The sequence below is a fragment of the Toxorhynchites rutilus genome, chromosome 2 (genome assembly GCF_029784135.1).
Source record: "Toxorhynchites rutilus septentrionalis strain SRP chromosome 2, ASM2978413v1, whole genome shotgun sequence".
NCBI classification, from domain to species: Eukaryota; Metazoa; Arthropoda; class Insecta; order Diptera; family Culicidae; genus Toxorhynchites; species Toxorhynchites rutilus.
The window spans coordinates 102,213,807-102,227,079 of record NC_073745.1 but is presented as its reverse complement, the minus strand read 5'-3'; the positions used below and the strand labels follow the sequence as shown (position 1 = coordinate 102,227,079).

At 41.1% G+C, this 13,273-nt stretch overlaps 1 protein-coding gene and 1 pseudogene across 1 annotated transcript in view; one reads left to right on the top strand and one right to left on the bottom strand.

Annotated features, from left to right (window-relative positions):
• The window catches only part of LOC129765197 (coatomer subunit beta'), a 314,457-nt gene that overhangs the window by 172,792 nt on the left and 128,392 nt on the right, over positions 1-13,273 (top strand). The gene's annotated exons all lie outside the window — the stretch shown is intronic.
• Positions 13,024-13,156, bottom strand: LOC129772180 (U4 spliceosomal RNA; annotated as a pseudogene).

The following is a 13,273-nucleotide window of genomic DNA, read 5'->3' as shown; positions in this document are numbered from 1 at the left end:
TAATACTTTTTCTGAACATGTGGTTAGAGGAGACGACGCAAACAAGCAAATTAGACGCGATTAGGACAACATCATCATCCGGGATATCTTAGGTAGCCGTGATCTTGATCTTCTGCTTCATCTATACCTGTTTCTCAGAAACGCCGATGTCAACGTTTAATGATGATTCCTTCGTTGTGTCCCTGTTTCATATCCCTCCTATCCGATCTATAAACTTTCACTTAGTCGCGGCAATACATACACACACTCTTTACAGATACACGGGCCAAAGATTGTGCAGTCCACTGATCATTCAACAAGATCCAAAGGTTGTACCGCTCATGACAACTCTACACGAGCTGATGTTTGCGCCGGCTAGTGACCATTCTATCCTGGATTCCTCGACTCGAGAAGACGCACCACGCTAGATATGGGGTACAGACTAGGGGGGCGTTGCTGATTAATGGTCAGCTGCATCCCAATAGGAAGTATCCCGCGTCGGGCACAGGTACAGAGCATTGAAGACAGCAACATCACAATTACGAAAACACTTGTAATACTAACCTCGAGTCAACCGCGAGTAATCGGTTACATATTACTAACATAGTTATAAGGCAAACATTGTCGAAATATTGAACTCCTGGCCCCGTCAGATTGACGCCATATGAGCCTTAATAAAAATATATATTTTGGATAAAAAAAAAAAATATCCGATGTAGTGAGCTGTGTCATTAATTTATGGTCGACACATACGCAAATGCAGAGAGTGAACGACTGCGATTATCACGACACAATCAACAGAAGGGGCGTGAGAAATAATATATTCACTTTCGAGACGCTATCATGAGCAACACCGACACAGTCTTCACTATTGCCAGGCCAAAACGCATGCAATGTCGTGACATTACATCATATGTGTTCAAACAAAAATTAAGCTTTTAGTGGGCTCCATTACAGTGTAATTTCCTTGGGAATTCCATACCCATCTACTCTTCTGTATTCTAAAATCTGCTCGAGTTAGAATTACCCGAACGGTTCGCAATATTGCATTCTGTAATCCGTTCAACTCAAGTCCAATCGGGTTGTACAAATGTGCCACACAATTTGACACAGATGTCATTGTAGTTCGTGTTCCTTTTTTGGTGAATGGAGATATGGTAGCGAATTTTCGGATGACAGAAACATGTTTTTAAAACAAAAATTATACATGGAAATACTTTGCCAAAATAATTGAAATAGGCTCTAATATATGTTCTGTGTAATGTGGGCAAAAATCTTGAACAAAAATTGTCTCTGATAATGATTTTATATTATGGATAGAGTTTTGCCGGAAATGCAAGGAAATTTATAGAGAAAAAGTTAAGTTAGGGTTGAGACTAAGTTTCCAAGGTATTTAAACAGCTTTGAGGAATATTTTTTATTCATATTTTAACAATGCAAAATTGCTTTCGCTTCTGCTAAGTATTTTTCACCAATTTTCTTTATTTCAATTCAAACTTTATTACAAAACAAAAAACAGTCATACACACCTACACTTATGCATTAGTTATTGTTCATTTAACAACCAAAATATTGTTACTAGAATAATTTATATGGCAGAACAACGTTTGCCGGGTCAGCTAGTAGTCTTATAGAAATTGGTCAAAGAGTAAACACATAGTTGAATAGTTTATTTAAAAAAAAACAGAACGAAAAAGGATTGTTAACCTCCAGCTCGCTTGTTGCGGGTTCAGACCGAAACAGGTTGATTTTCAATCAATGTTGAATCGAACCTCTAAAAGCCCTGAGCATGAGATGGAAATTCAATTGTTGTACTTTCGTCTCGCAGCATTCGACAAACCCACGCAAGACGCAAACGTTTCCGAGCGGAGAGTAATAATGAAATTCCTTCAATTTCCCGGTCCGTCTTTGATCTTGGCGAAGTTTATTTTCACTTTGAATCTCTTGTTCAGCGAAAATTCACGCTCGAAGTGAGCGAAAATTTTAAACAAATTAAAAATATCATAAATTATTTCTCCGGAACATAACAACAAAAGGTTTGCAGCAGCGCCAGTATCTGTCCTCCACCTTCCCTGTCAAGCTTATCAAAGTGCCAACCAACAAGGGAGAAACAAAAACGTTGATACAATTTTTTAAACGGAAAAACAAATTCCGTATCACACACAGACTAACAGTTGCTGCTCGGTCTCTCTACCTTTTTTCGATAATCCTTTTTCCAATCGAACAATGGACCCACTCGTCCCATTCCCCCGTCGCTACCTGCCCTTCCTGTCCCGTTCCGGTGCCACCACTGACGCTGGTTGTGGCAGAAAGCGATAACAATAGTGTGGAAAATGTGCTCTCTTCGATGTACAAAAACGGATAAATACAATGGCAATGGCTGGCAAAACTGCCGCACAATGAAAGCCATATGTTGAAAAATCTGCCGGCCGAATCAACGCTTTGGCTGATCGTATAAATAGACACAGGAATCGAAATTGGTTTGCGCCTGCCGTCCGCATCTGAGTGAGGAAAGGATAACAAACGCGTAAATGAGTGGGGAAAATCGTAAGCGGATTATGAACCCACCCCGGGGAGGAGGGTGTACAGCTTCTGGGTGGGTGTTTCCCCTTTCTCCCCGATAAGGTGATATGGTTTGAAAACTGATGTTCTATGAAGTATCCGTGAAACTCAACGTTTCAAAAAAAAAAAATCGAAACATTGAAGATTCTTTGGAATATCCTACCCCGAATAATGAACGATCGCTGTATCTGAATTTTCAGTTTGATTTTCACTATAGAAATCATAGACTTTATGTTGTCAATTCAATTCATTCAAAGCCCCAATAGTTCGAAAGCGACTATTCCCACTAATGCAAATGATTCATAGACTTTCGAACCAAACTTCTGTCAAAACATTCCAAAAGAAACCACTAGGAGCGCTGCTGTAGAAATAAGCAGTGATTTCGGAATTGAGTTGAATCTAACTTTTACTGAATTTGATGTTGCGAATATGACTTCAAAAGTAGAACAGAAACAAGAAACATATTTCTCATTCTACGTTTTTGATAAAAAGTTAGAAAATTGTGTAACATACGAACGAGAGATTCTCTTTCTTCAATTTGCATACTACACAAAGCGGACCGGATCGTCAAAAGCAAAACGTCATACGTTGGACGACTTGCTCACACAATAGTAGAAAAAAAGCCGCATACATCTGGTATGTAGCTATTCCTATTTTGTTTTATAATTTATAAAACGAAGCGATGAAAAGTGTAGTTTCTCGGGACTCCCATAGATATTCACTGTGGCAAAGCCACAAAGAGCACCGTTCCGCGTCGAATTGAACCCTGAAAGTAGTGTTATTTATATAGAGAACACAGCCTGCGCTTCGTCTCTCGTCGTGAGCCACCACGATGATCCATCACTGATTTCAGTCAATCCTATTTTGTAGTAGAGAAATATGAAGCTATCATTGGCGATGCTGAAGTCTCTTTGGACGAGACCAAGCAAAAGTGGAAAAAAAAACGCGAAGGGAGATGAGGAACGTGGATACCCGGGGTACCTGTTTTCATTTAGTGCGGTTGTGCTCGAACAGGAACTCGAACTAGTATGAAAAGCCTTTTCACTATTACATCCCATCAGCCAAACCGGGCCAGGCCAACAGAAGAGCACGGGATCGCATCTCGTCGCCATAGTCGTCGTCCGTCGTTGGGAGTTTCTGCCTTTGTGGTGAAACATAAAAGAAAACTACTGAACGGGGGACGGGGACGAGGACCCCAGCTCGTTACAGGAAAATATTAAAAACGGTACTGCATGCTATCTGTGAAAATGAATGTGCAAGATGAATAAAGAGAGCTCGGGGTTGTGCTCGCTGTTTGGTGCTACTTCCTGTGTGATTTTGCGCCGTTCAAACACGACCAGGAGAGGGATTGGATCGGGAAAACCATCCCGGAAATAGTATGGTTATTTATCAGCTACCAAGATGGTAGTTTATGATAGCGTTCCGCTCTTTTTTAATATCTGTCTAATGCCGATGTGGATTGCTGAATAAAGTTGCAAATATCTTTTTGGGAACAAAAGATACATTATGGCTGCAGTGATCGATGTCTCGTAAAATATCGATCGAACAATTTTAGTTTTATGCCCGTTGACAATGGTGATATTTCATACTCAAATATATTGTTTTTTGTTTGGTCCATTCACTTGTGATTCACAGATAAGGTACATTTCACGGCTTTTGCAGACAACTGAATTCGTGCAGTTTCTTTTTCTTCTTTAGTGGCACTAATGTTTAGGGGAACGTTGTATTGATAGCTTGCGTCATTTTTATTAGTAATAAGTTGAGATTTCTATTCCAATAACACGCCTTGAATGTTTTCTGAGTTTCAAGTTCTAGTTCACGGCCAGAACGGGAATCGAACCCGCATAGTCCCGTTACTGAAACAGTTAATTACATAAAACTTGAATCATTTAGAATCCGGAATCAGCAAATCAGTTGTACACAGAGTTGGCAACCCTCCAGTATACAGGTCGGACTCGATTATCCATGTATGTATCTTTCGTTTTTTGAAAATAAAAGATGAATTTGATTTTTGATTCATCCCCTTAAAGTCAGAAAACACCTTTCTCACATGAAAAAAAATAATTTATCCAGATTCTCTCTGAGTATAATCGAGTCCAAAATTGTATATAATCGAATTACATATAATCGAGTCTGTATATAATCGAGTCCGACCTGTACTGTATTCTGTTAGTCAAATCATTTCATTTGATACCAATATTGAGGGGATTGCAAGAAATACATAGTCGACCATTTTGTGGCGGCGACCTTTTCGAATTTATGTTGTTCATAGTGTAGTGTATTCTCCAAATCAAGCCATTCAGCCATTTTTTTTTGCGGCGGCCAAATTGAATTTTCCAAGATCATGAAATACGCAGTATTATAATGACAGTAGAATCAAATGTATGTTCCAAGTTTCAGATCAATCATTCAACAGGAACGGGGTCAATTTCCTATTAATGTGGGACAACCCGACAAACATTCAAACATACATGAAAGCAGGTTAAGGCGAGTGAAACCACTCAGAAAGTAATTAGTTGTTTGACAACTGCGGCCATCTTGAAATTGGATTTTTCATTATCTGCTATGTTCTACTAGTCGAGAACTTTCTTTTGATACATTTTGGGGCATTTTTCATAAATAACTGTGTTCTACTAGTCAAGCCTTTTCATTTGATACCAATATTGATGGGGTTCTGAGAAAATAGGTAATCCGCCATTTTGTAATGGCTGCCATCTTAGATTTGCATTTTTCATAAATAACTGTATTCTACTAGTCAAGCCCTTTCATTTGATACCCATATTGATGGGGTCGTGAAAAAAATATATATAGCGCCATTTTGTGGTGGTGGCCATTTTGAATTTGAATTTTTCATAAATAACTGTATTCTACTAGTCAAGTTCTTTCATTAGATACCCATTTTGATGGGGTTCTAAGAAAATATGTAATCCACCATTTTGTAGTGGCCGCCATCTTAGATTTGCATTTTTCGTAAATAACTTTGTTCTACTAGTCGAGCCCTTTCATTTGATACCCATATTAGCTATTCAATATAGAATTTGTAGGGAAACTAACTAAATTCGACTGGTTCACCGGATTGTGGACGGGACACTGTTGGCGCGGATAAGTAATGGAAAAAACTATTCAATTCCTTTGCTCGAAATTGTATTTGACCGACGATATAATTTTTGATGCGTACTCTGTGAACTATCTACGTAGAAAGAGGCTGAAGCTATCGGTGTATCTAGTTTTATCTGTCTTTCGTTTCGTTCTGTGACAAAAGGGATTATAAAACTATTATCTGCTTTGTGCGTATGCAGATTAGATTTTTGAGATAATAATGATCTGCGCGGTAAAGTGTGAGCGTAGGCAAATCATTTAGGGTACCGAGTCTATTATTGACCTAAGCTTGAACATACCGCCCACCATTGAAATTCTATTTCAATACAATTTTTTTTTCATGCGTATTAATGGTGGGGGCTATCAATCTTACTAGATACATGTCGGTATTTGATTTCAATTCATTTCAATGTTATTTTTCGCAAAAGAATAATGGCGATGAGAGCGAAAACAATAACTATCTACGCTGTTTTCATGTTTGACATATTAGTTACTCGATGACAGGATTGCTTCTTCCAACGGCTGCGGGGTGAGGTGTCGGGAAAGGTTCCTGCCGGATCTTGCACGGGTCGTCTTCACAGGAGATGCCAGGTTGGATGTGGATTCGTCTGCGGGATAGTGTCGTCATCTGCCAATGTATAGTATTTAGGCCGAGACCAAATCAAAATATAGTGAATGGAACAGGGATACTTAGCATGTGAGAGGGCCATAAGACCCTCTCCCATCCAACAATGCTTGTTTTCTGGATCCGCGAACAACTGGACCTATGATGACTCTGCATTGCGCTGCAGATTGTCCTGAATTGGGAGAACACAGATGCGTGTAATGGCTCGTTTGAATATGCCATCTTTTGTCCGGATGTTGACTACACGTATACAGCCGTCGTTGCCAGGGAAAACTTCTACGATACGGCCGTATCGCCACTTCATTGGAGGGAGATGATCCTCCTTGACCAACACCATGGTACCAATCTGGATGTTGTTGCGTCTTCGGGTCCATCTGGCTCGTTGCTGTAGGTCGGCGAGATACTCCGTTGACCATCGTTGCCATATGCGTCTAAGGAATTCCTGAACTATTTGCCACTGTGAAAGCTTTCCCAATGAAATTTCCTCATAAGACGGTTCAGGTATCGCGGTTAGCGATCTATGCACCAAGAAATGTCCTGGTGTAAGGACGTTCAGATCCTGAGGGTCACTGCTAAGCTGTGTGAGAGGCCGTGAGTTTAAACACGCCTCGATTTGACACAGTAATGTTTCCATTTGTTCGGCGGTTACTAAAGCGTTTTTAAGAGTGCGATACAGGTGATGTTTTAGGGATTTCACCGCAGCTTCCCAAATTCCCCCAAAATGAGGAGATCTTGGCGGAATGAATCGAAATTCTATGCCCTCGTCTGAGCACAGTTTTACAACTTGATCTCGACTTTGCTGTGTTCGGAATAACTGCAAAAATTCGTTCAATAATCGTCTAGCGCCGACAAAATTAGTGGCATTGTCGCAAAAAATTGTTTGTGGTATGCCACGTCGGGCGGCAAATCTTTTGAGCGCTGCGACGAAAGAGTCTGTGGAGAGATTGCCCACTAACTCGAAGTGCAGCGCCTTCGTTGACATGCAGACAAAAACTGCAACATAGCACTTCTCTGGAGCACGTTTCCGGGTAAGCGGTCGCAAATATAGTGGTCCACAAAAATCGATTCCTGTTCTCAGGAATGGCATGGTTGGGGTTACACGTGCTGGTGGAAGATCCGCCATGATTTGTTCGGTAACTTCAGGCTTGCTGCGAAAGCAAGTGACGCAGGTGTGCACGACTTTACGGGCAATGTTTCGTAGTCGAAGAGGCCAAAATCTTGAACGAACTGCTGCACATAACAGTTGGGGTCCAGCGTGTAGATATTTTATATGATAGTGGCGAACAATTAATAATGTTAGAGGATGATCATGATCGAGAATCATTGGTTGTTTTTGATCGTAGTTGATGCAAGCATTACTGAGACGGCCACGAGCTCGAAGAATGTCATCTTTCAGAATGGGTGAAAGCGATTTCAATTTGGAAGTGGTTTTAACTTGTGTAGATGAGCGAATTGAGCGGATGTCTTCTCCGAATGATTCATTTTGAGCGATTCGTACTAGGTTGTAGAGCAATGTCCAATTCAGCAGTCGATAAGGGTCCAACTTGTCGTGTACTTCGGTTTCTTAATCTAGTGTTGAACACAAATCGGCGGAGATGAGCAACTAATCGAATTAACCCGGTGAGCGTTGATTTAAATTCGAATATATTGCTGGGAGAAACTGAAACTAGGGAAGTCGATGGTTTCTCTTCTAATAATTGACTATCGAATTGATCGTCGGTAGTACGCAAAATATTTGGTCGAAATTCACTTGATGTGCTCAACCAAAGTGGGCCTCTCCACCAGAGAGTGTGTTTGATCAGTTGACTAGCTAGCATGCCTCTGGATATTACATCCGCAGGGTTTTCAAAACCGGCTACATGGCCCCAAGTTCCAGCGGCAGTAATCTGCTGGATTTCCGCCACGCGATTTCCTACAAATCTCTTCCAACGAGATGGCGATGCAGCTAGCCAATGGATGACGATCATTGAATCTGACCAGAAGAAGTCACGTGTGTTGAGGTTCAAACCACTCTTAACCTTCTCATACAAATGGGTTAGTAGGAGGGCGGATGACAGTTCGAGGCGAGGCAGATAAATTCTTTTTTGACCTTTTCCTTGAGCCCTCGGTGCAACTTTCGACTTAGCCGTGAGGAGGTGTACACAAGTTGATCCACTCTCGGAGATGCAGCGAAGGTAGATGCAAGCTCCATACGCGCTCTCTGAAGCGTCGCAGAAGCCGTGTAGTTCAATGACGTATGGTTGACTACATGGGACTACCCAGCGAGGAACGGCAAAACCTTCTAGAGATTGCAGATCGTTTCGGAACTCTTTCCAAAACTGTAGTTGCTGGTCTTCTAATTGACAATCCCAAGATATTTTCGATTGCCACAATTGTTGCATAAACATTTTCGAACGTACTATAATTGGACCCACAAGCCCAAGGGGATCAAATAAGCGTGCTGCGTCCGAGAGCACAAGTCGTTTGGTGATTACAGCGTTATAATTCCAGGAGGGTATTTTAAACCGGAAGACGTCTCCTGCTGGCTGCCACAGTAGACCTAAAGTTTTTACAGGTGATGACGAATCGAGTTCAAAAACATTGCGATTTTCTCTCAATTCGGCTGGTATGCTCTCTAAAATATGTGTGCTGTTTGACGCCCATTTGTGCAACTTGAAACCAGCACTACGAAGAATATCAGTTAGCTGCTTATAAAGCACGATGCCTTCTTGCTCTGATGCCACTCCACAAAGCAAGTCATCGATATAAAAGTTTTTATCGAGTATAGCGCACGCAGTAGGGTATGAGGTGACGTTTTCCATCGCAAGTTGCCGAAGGCAGCGTGTAGCTAAAAATGGGGCACTCGCTGTCCCATACGTAACGGTGCGAAGTTCATACGTGTCCACAGGATCATTAGGCTTGTTTCGCCATAAAATCCGTAGGAGATGACGGTCTGTTGGATGAATGAGTATCTGCCGATACATTTTTTCCAAATCGGCGACTATAGCGTACCGTGAGAGTCGAAATCGAAGGATGATATTGTAGAGGTCGTCTTGTACGACTGGACCGACCATGAGGGCATCGTTGAGCGATACACCAGTATCCGTCGGACAGGAAGCGTCAAACACAACGCGCAGTTTCGTAGTTGAACTTTCAGGTCGTACAACACAGTGGTGTGGCATATGATAAGGTTGAATAGTAGAAGACAATAAATCAGCGTTAGGATCGATTAAGGTCATGTGTCCCAATTCGATATATTCTCGAATAAAATCCGTATACGATTTCATTAACTCGGGATTTGCGTGCAAACGACGTTCGAGTGAGAGAAATCGCTGTAGTGAAATTTCTCGAGAACTTCCAAGCTTCGATAAAACAGTTTTCTTCGTCGGTAGGGATACAACAAATCTACCATTGGCATCACGCGTGGTCGTCTCTGCAAAATATTGTTCACACTGCTGTTCGTCCACAGAAAGAATGTTGTTGGAGTGACATGATTCAATCTCCCAGAAACGCATCATCTGCTTTTCTAAATCCGCATTGCTGCATACCATGGTGACAGCGGAATGGCAGCTGATAGTGTTGCTACATTTGCCGGATACAATCCAGCCGAAGACGGTTTCCTTTAAAATGGGCAAATCTGAATCAAGTTCGATAAAGCCATCAAGTAGTAAACGATGGTAGATTTCAGCTCCTATTATAACATCGATGTGACTGGGTTCGAAGAAGCGTGGATCGGCAAGGACCACGGAAGTTGGTATTTTCCATTGTGAAACCGATAAACGACTCGACGGAATAATCGGTTTGAATTCTGGTAGAATATGGAACTTCAAATCTACTGCGAAGTTGGTGTAACGAGACAAAACCTTGACCATGGCTGATTGCTTTGAATGTATCATGCTTGGACCAACTCCTTGGAGAGAGAGTGAATCGTTTTGACGATGAAGAATTAGCTTTTGTGCCAGTTGTGTGCTAATTAAATTTCTTTCGGAACAGCTATCTAATAGAGCACGGGCCAAATGAATGTTGCCGTGAGAATCTGCTATCTTGATTATTGCGGTAGACAGGAATACAACGTTTCCACAAGAGGATGTATTTTCACGAACTGCATTCGGCGCGTGGGCTCCCACTGGAAGTGATTGTGACACGATTGGGGGTACTGGGCTAGTAGCGAAGGTTTGCGATTGTGAGTGAGGTGTGTTCGATATGATTGGAGCGTTCGATGAGTGTAGAGGTCGAGGGGTTGTGGTAATTGGAACGTATTGTGACGAAGCTATCTCTTGTCCTCGGTTGGAATTACTATCAGTGGAGCGCATGTGCAGCATTGTGTGGTGCTTTTGTCCACAAACGCGACAGGCTGAACTGGGACAAGCCTTCACCATATGGGAGAAGGAGAGGCAATTTAGGCAAAGACCAGTCTTTTTCACCATTTCGTGCCTTTGGACGGGCTTTAGTTTAGCAAAGGATTCGCATTTGAAAGGAGAATGATATGGTTTTTGACATAGTGGACAAGATTTATTTTGTGTGGCTGTAGTTGTGAGTGTCGATCCATATTTTTGTTTCGTTGAGAGTCTGCGAGTATCATTTCGGATAGTTTGTTCACGAGTCTTTGCCGCTGCTATAGGTTGTAGGGTAGCCAGGTGATCACGAAGGAATTTCAACAAATTTTGATATTGCGGTACCTCACGAGATTTATGATGACGCTCCCAGTATCTTTGGGTTTCTGTATCCAAACGTTTATACAACAAGTGTGCCAAAATATAAGACCAACCATCAGTATCAAGATCTAGTTTCTTAAGTTGGAGGAGGTTGCGTTCGTACGAATCTATCAACGTAACTAACGAATCGTAAGATTCCCGTCTGATGGGTTCGGCATCCAAAAAACCGTCCATCAGAGTTCTAGCGATAATTTTCTTGTTCTCAAATCGTTCTTGTAGCATTTTCCAAGCGACTTCATAATTTGACACTGTTACTTCGATCGACTCAACTAATGTTTTTGCTTCCTTCGTTAGTACAGAGAGCAGATAATTAAATTTGTCAACGGGTGTAAGCGATGCATCTTTATCGATCATACTCTGGAAGGCATCCCGGAAACTAAGCCAATCTTTCACACTACCATCAAAAGAAGGGATTTTGAAGACCGGAAGATGAACACGGGATACGGTTGAATGGGAAGGCGGAGGGGAAAGATCAGTCACAGCTGTCGGTTGTAATCGTAGAGAAAGGAAAAAATCCTTTATATCGAAATACGTATTTTCAAATTCAATGCGCGTCTTTCTATTGGACGATTCCACGTCTCTAATAACTTCGGATTCTCTTTCGTCCTTAGTTTGACCAACCAGGCTTAAGTCCTGTTCCTGAATTGCTTCGATTTTTGCACGATTATCAAGAAACTTTTTGAATAATGTCTCAAGATGTTCCAAACGAGACTCAATTTTCACATGATCACGAGAATTATCAAAATCATTCACGAAGTTCTGTAAATTCTTCAGTGAATCGATGAAACCACGCTCAACTTTGGTGAGCTCACGTAACGACGCCATTTTGTTTCTATCGTTATTCAGATCACTAACCCTCTCGAATTTCCAACTTTTTGTATGAAATCACTCTTATATAATCCAGCAATTGAAACTCACATGCACTATATCGATTTATTTCTATTCGCACCTTTCTTTTCTGAATACTCACGCTACTAGCGAGCCACGCTATAATTTTACGAAGGAGGATGAAATCCGTTTGCCACGGCCGAGAGCTCCACGTTCGATATAAGTTGCCGAAATCCGATCCTGAGTCTATGCAGAAGAAATCCTTTTTTCAGCTGGACCCGTAATCGCCGATAGACCAATCGACGCCGATGAAACTTCCGCACGCGTAGGGTGATGTAGATGTTCACAGTCCGATGTGAAAGTCCGTGATATTCGCACTCCAACAGTTCACTTTTGCCAGTTTTGGCCACTAATTACACATATCCGGTTTCTCGAAGGACCATAAAAATGTAGGGAAACTAACTAAATTCGACTGGTTCACCGGATTGTGGACGGGACACTGTTGGCGCGGATAAGTAATGGAAAAAACTATTCAATTCCTTTGCTCGAAATTGTATTTGACCGACGATATAATTTTTGATGCGTACTCTGTGAACTATCTACGTAGAAAGAGGCTGAAGCTATCGGTGTATCTAGTTTTATCTGTCTTTCGTTTCGTTCTGTGACAAAAGGGATTATAAAACTATTATCTGCTTTGTGCGTATGCAGATTAGATTTTTGAGATAATAATGATCTGCGCGGTAAAGTGTGAGCGTAGGCAAATCATTTAGGGTACCGAGTCTATTATTGACCTAAGCTTGAACAGAATTATTATACAAATTATTCAAAATTTCCGAAAATCAAAAATAAAATACTCCGGATAATGGAGTCTAAAATTCCGGAGAATCGAATCCCGGATAATCGAGTCTCCGGACAATCGAGTCCGACCTGTATTACCAGTTTTTTAAGCATGCCAGCGAAACAGCCAAAGCCAAAAAATCTACAGTTTTTTTAAATTTTCACAGTTTTATCCAGCTTTTTATTTTTTCGGCCTTTTCAAGTATTTTACTCCCCAAAATTGTATTCTGTTCTACGATTTGTGAAAATTCTACTCCGCTTCACTCACATCGAGAACTTGTAGACTTGTTTATCGTCTTTCTATATCTTAATCTATCTATCTAGTATAAGCACACAGAAACATGGTATGGTGTTTTCTCGCTAATTTGCCTCCCTTTTATTGATATTCTGTTCGATCAGGAAAATTATACCAGTTTGAAAAATGTTTCTGTAGGCGCTGTTGTCGAAATGTTGACCAATTAATATTTTCAACTAGCAATAATCGCTCCTAGGATGTACCTCATTGGTTACGATATCGCCACTGCGCAGAGCTACCAATTAATATTTGTCAGTATGTAATTTCACACAGCACCATAGCTTGTTTCAATTTTACATCACAGTATGCAATCAAATCCTAAAACGTTTTAATTTCAATGATCCATTAATCATC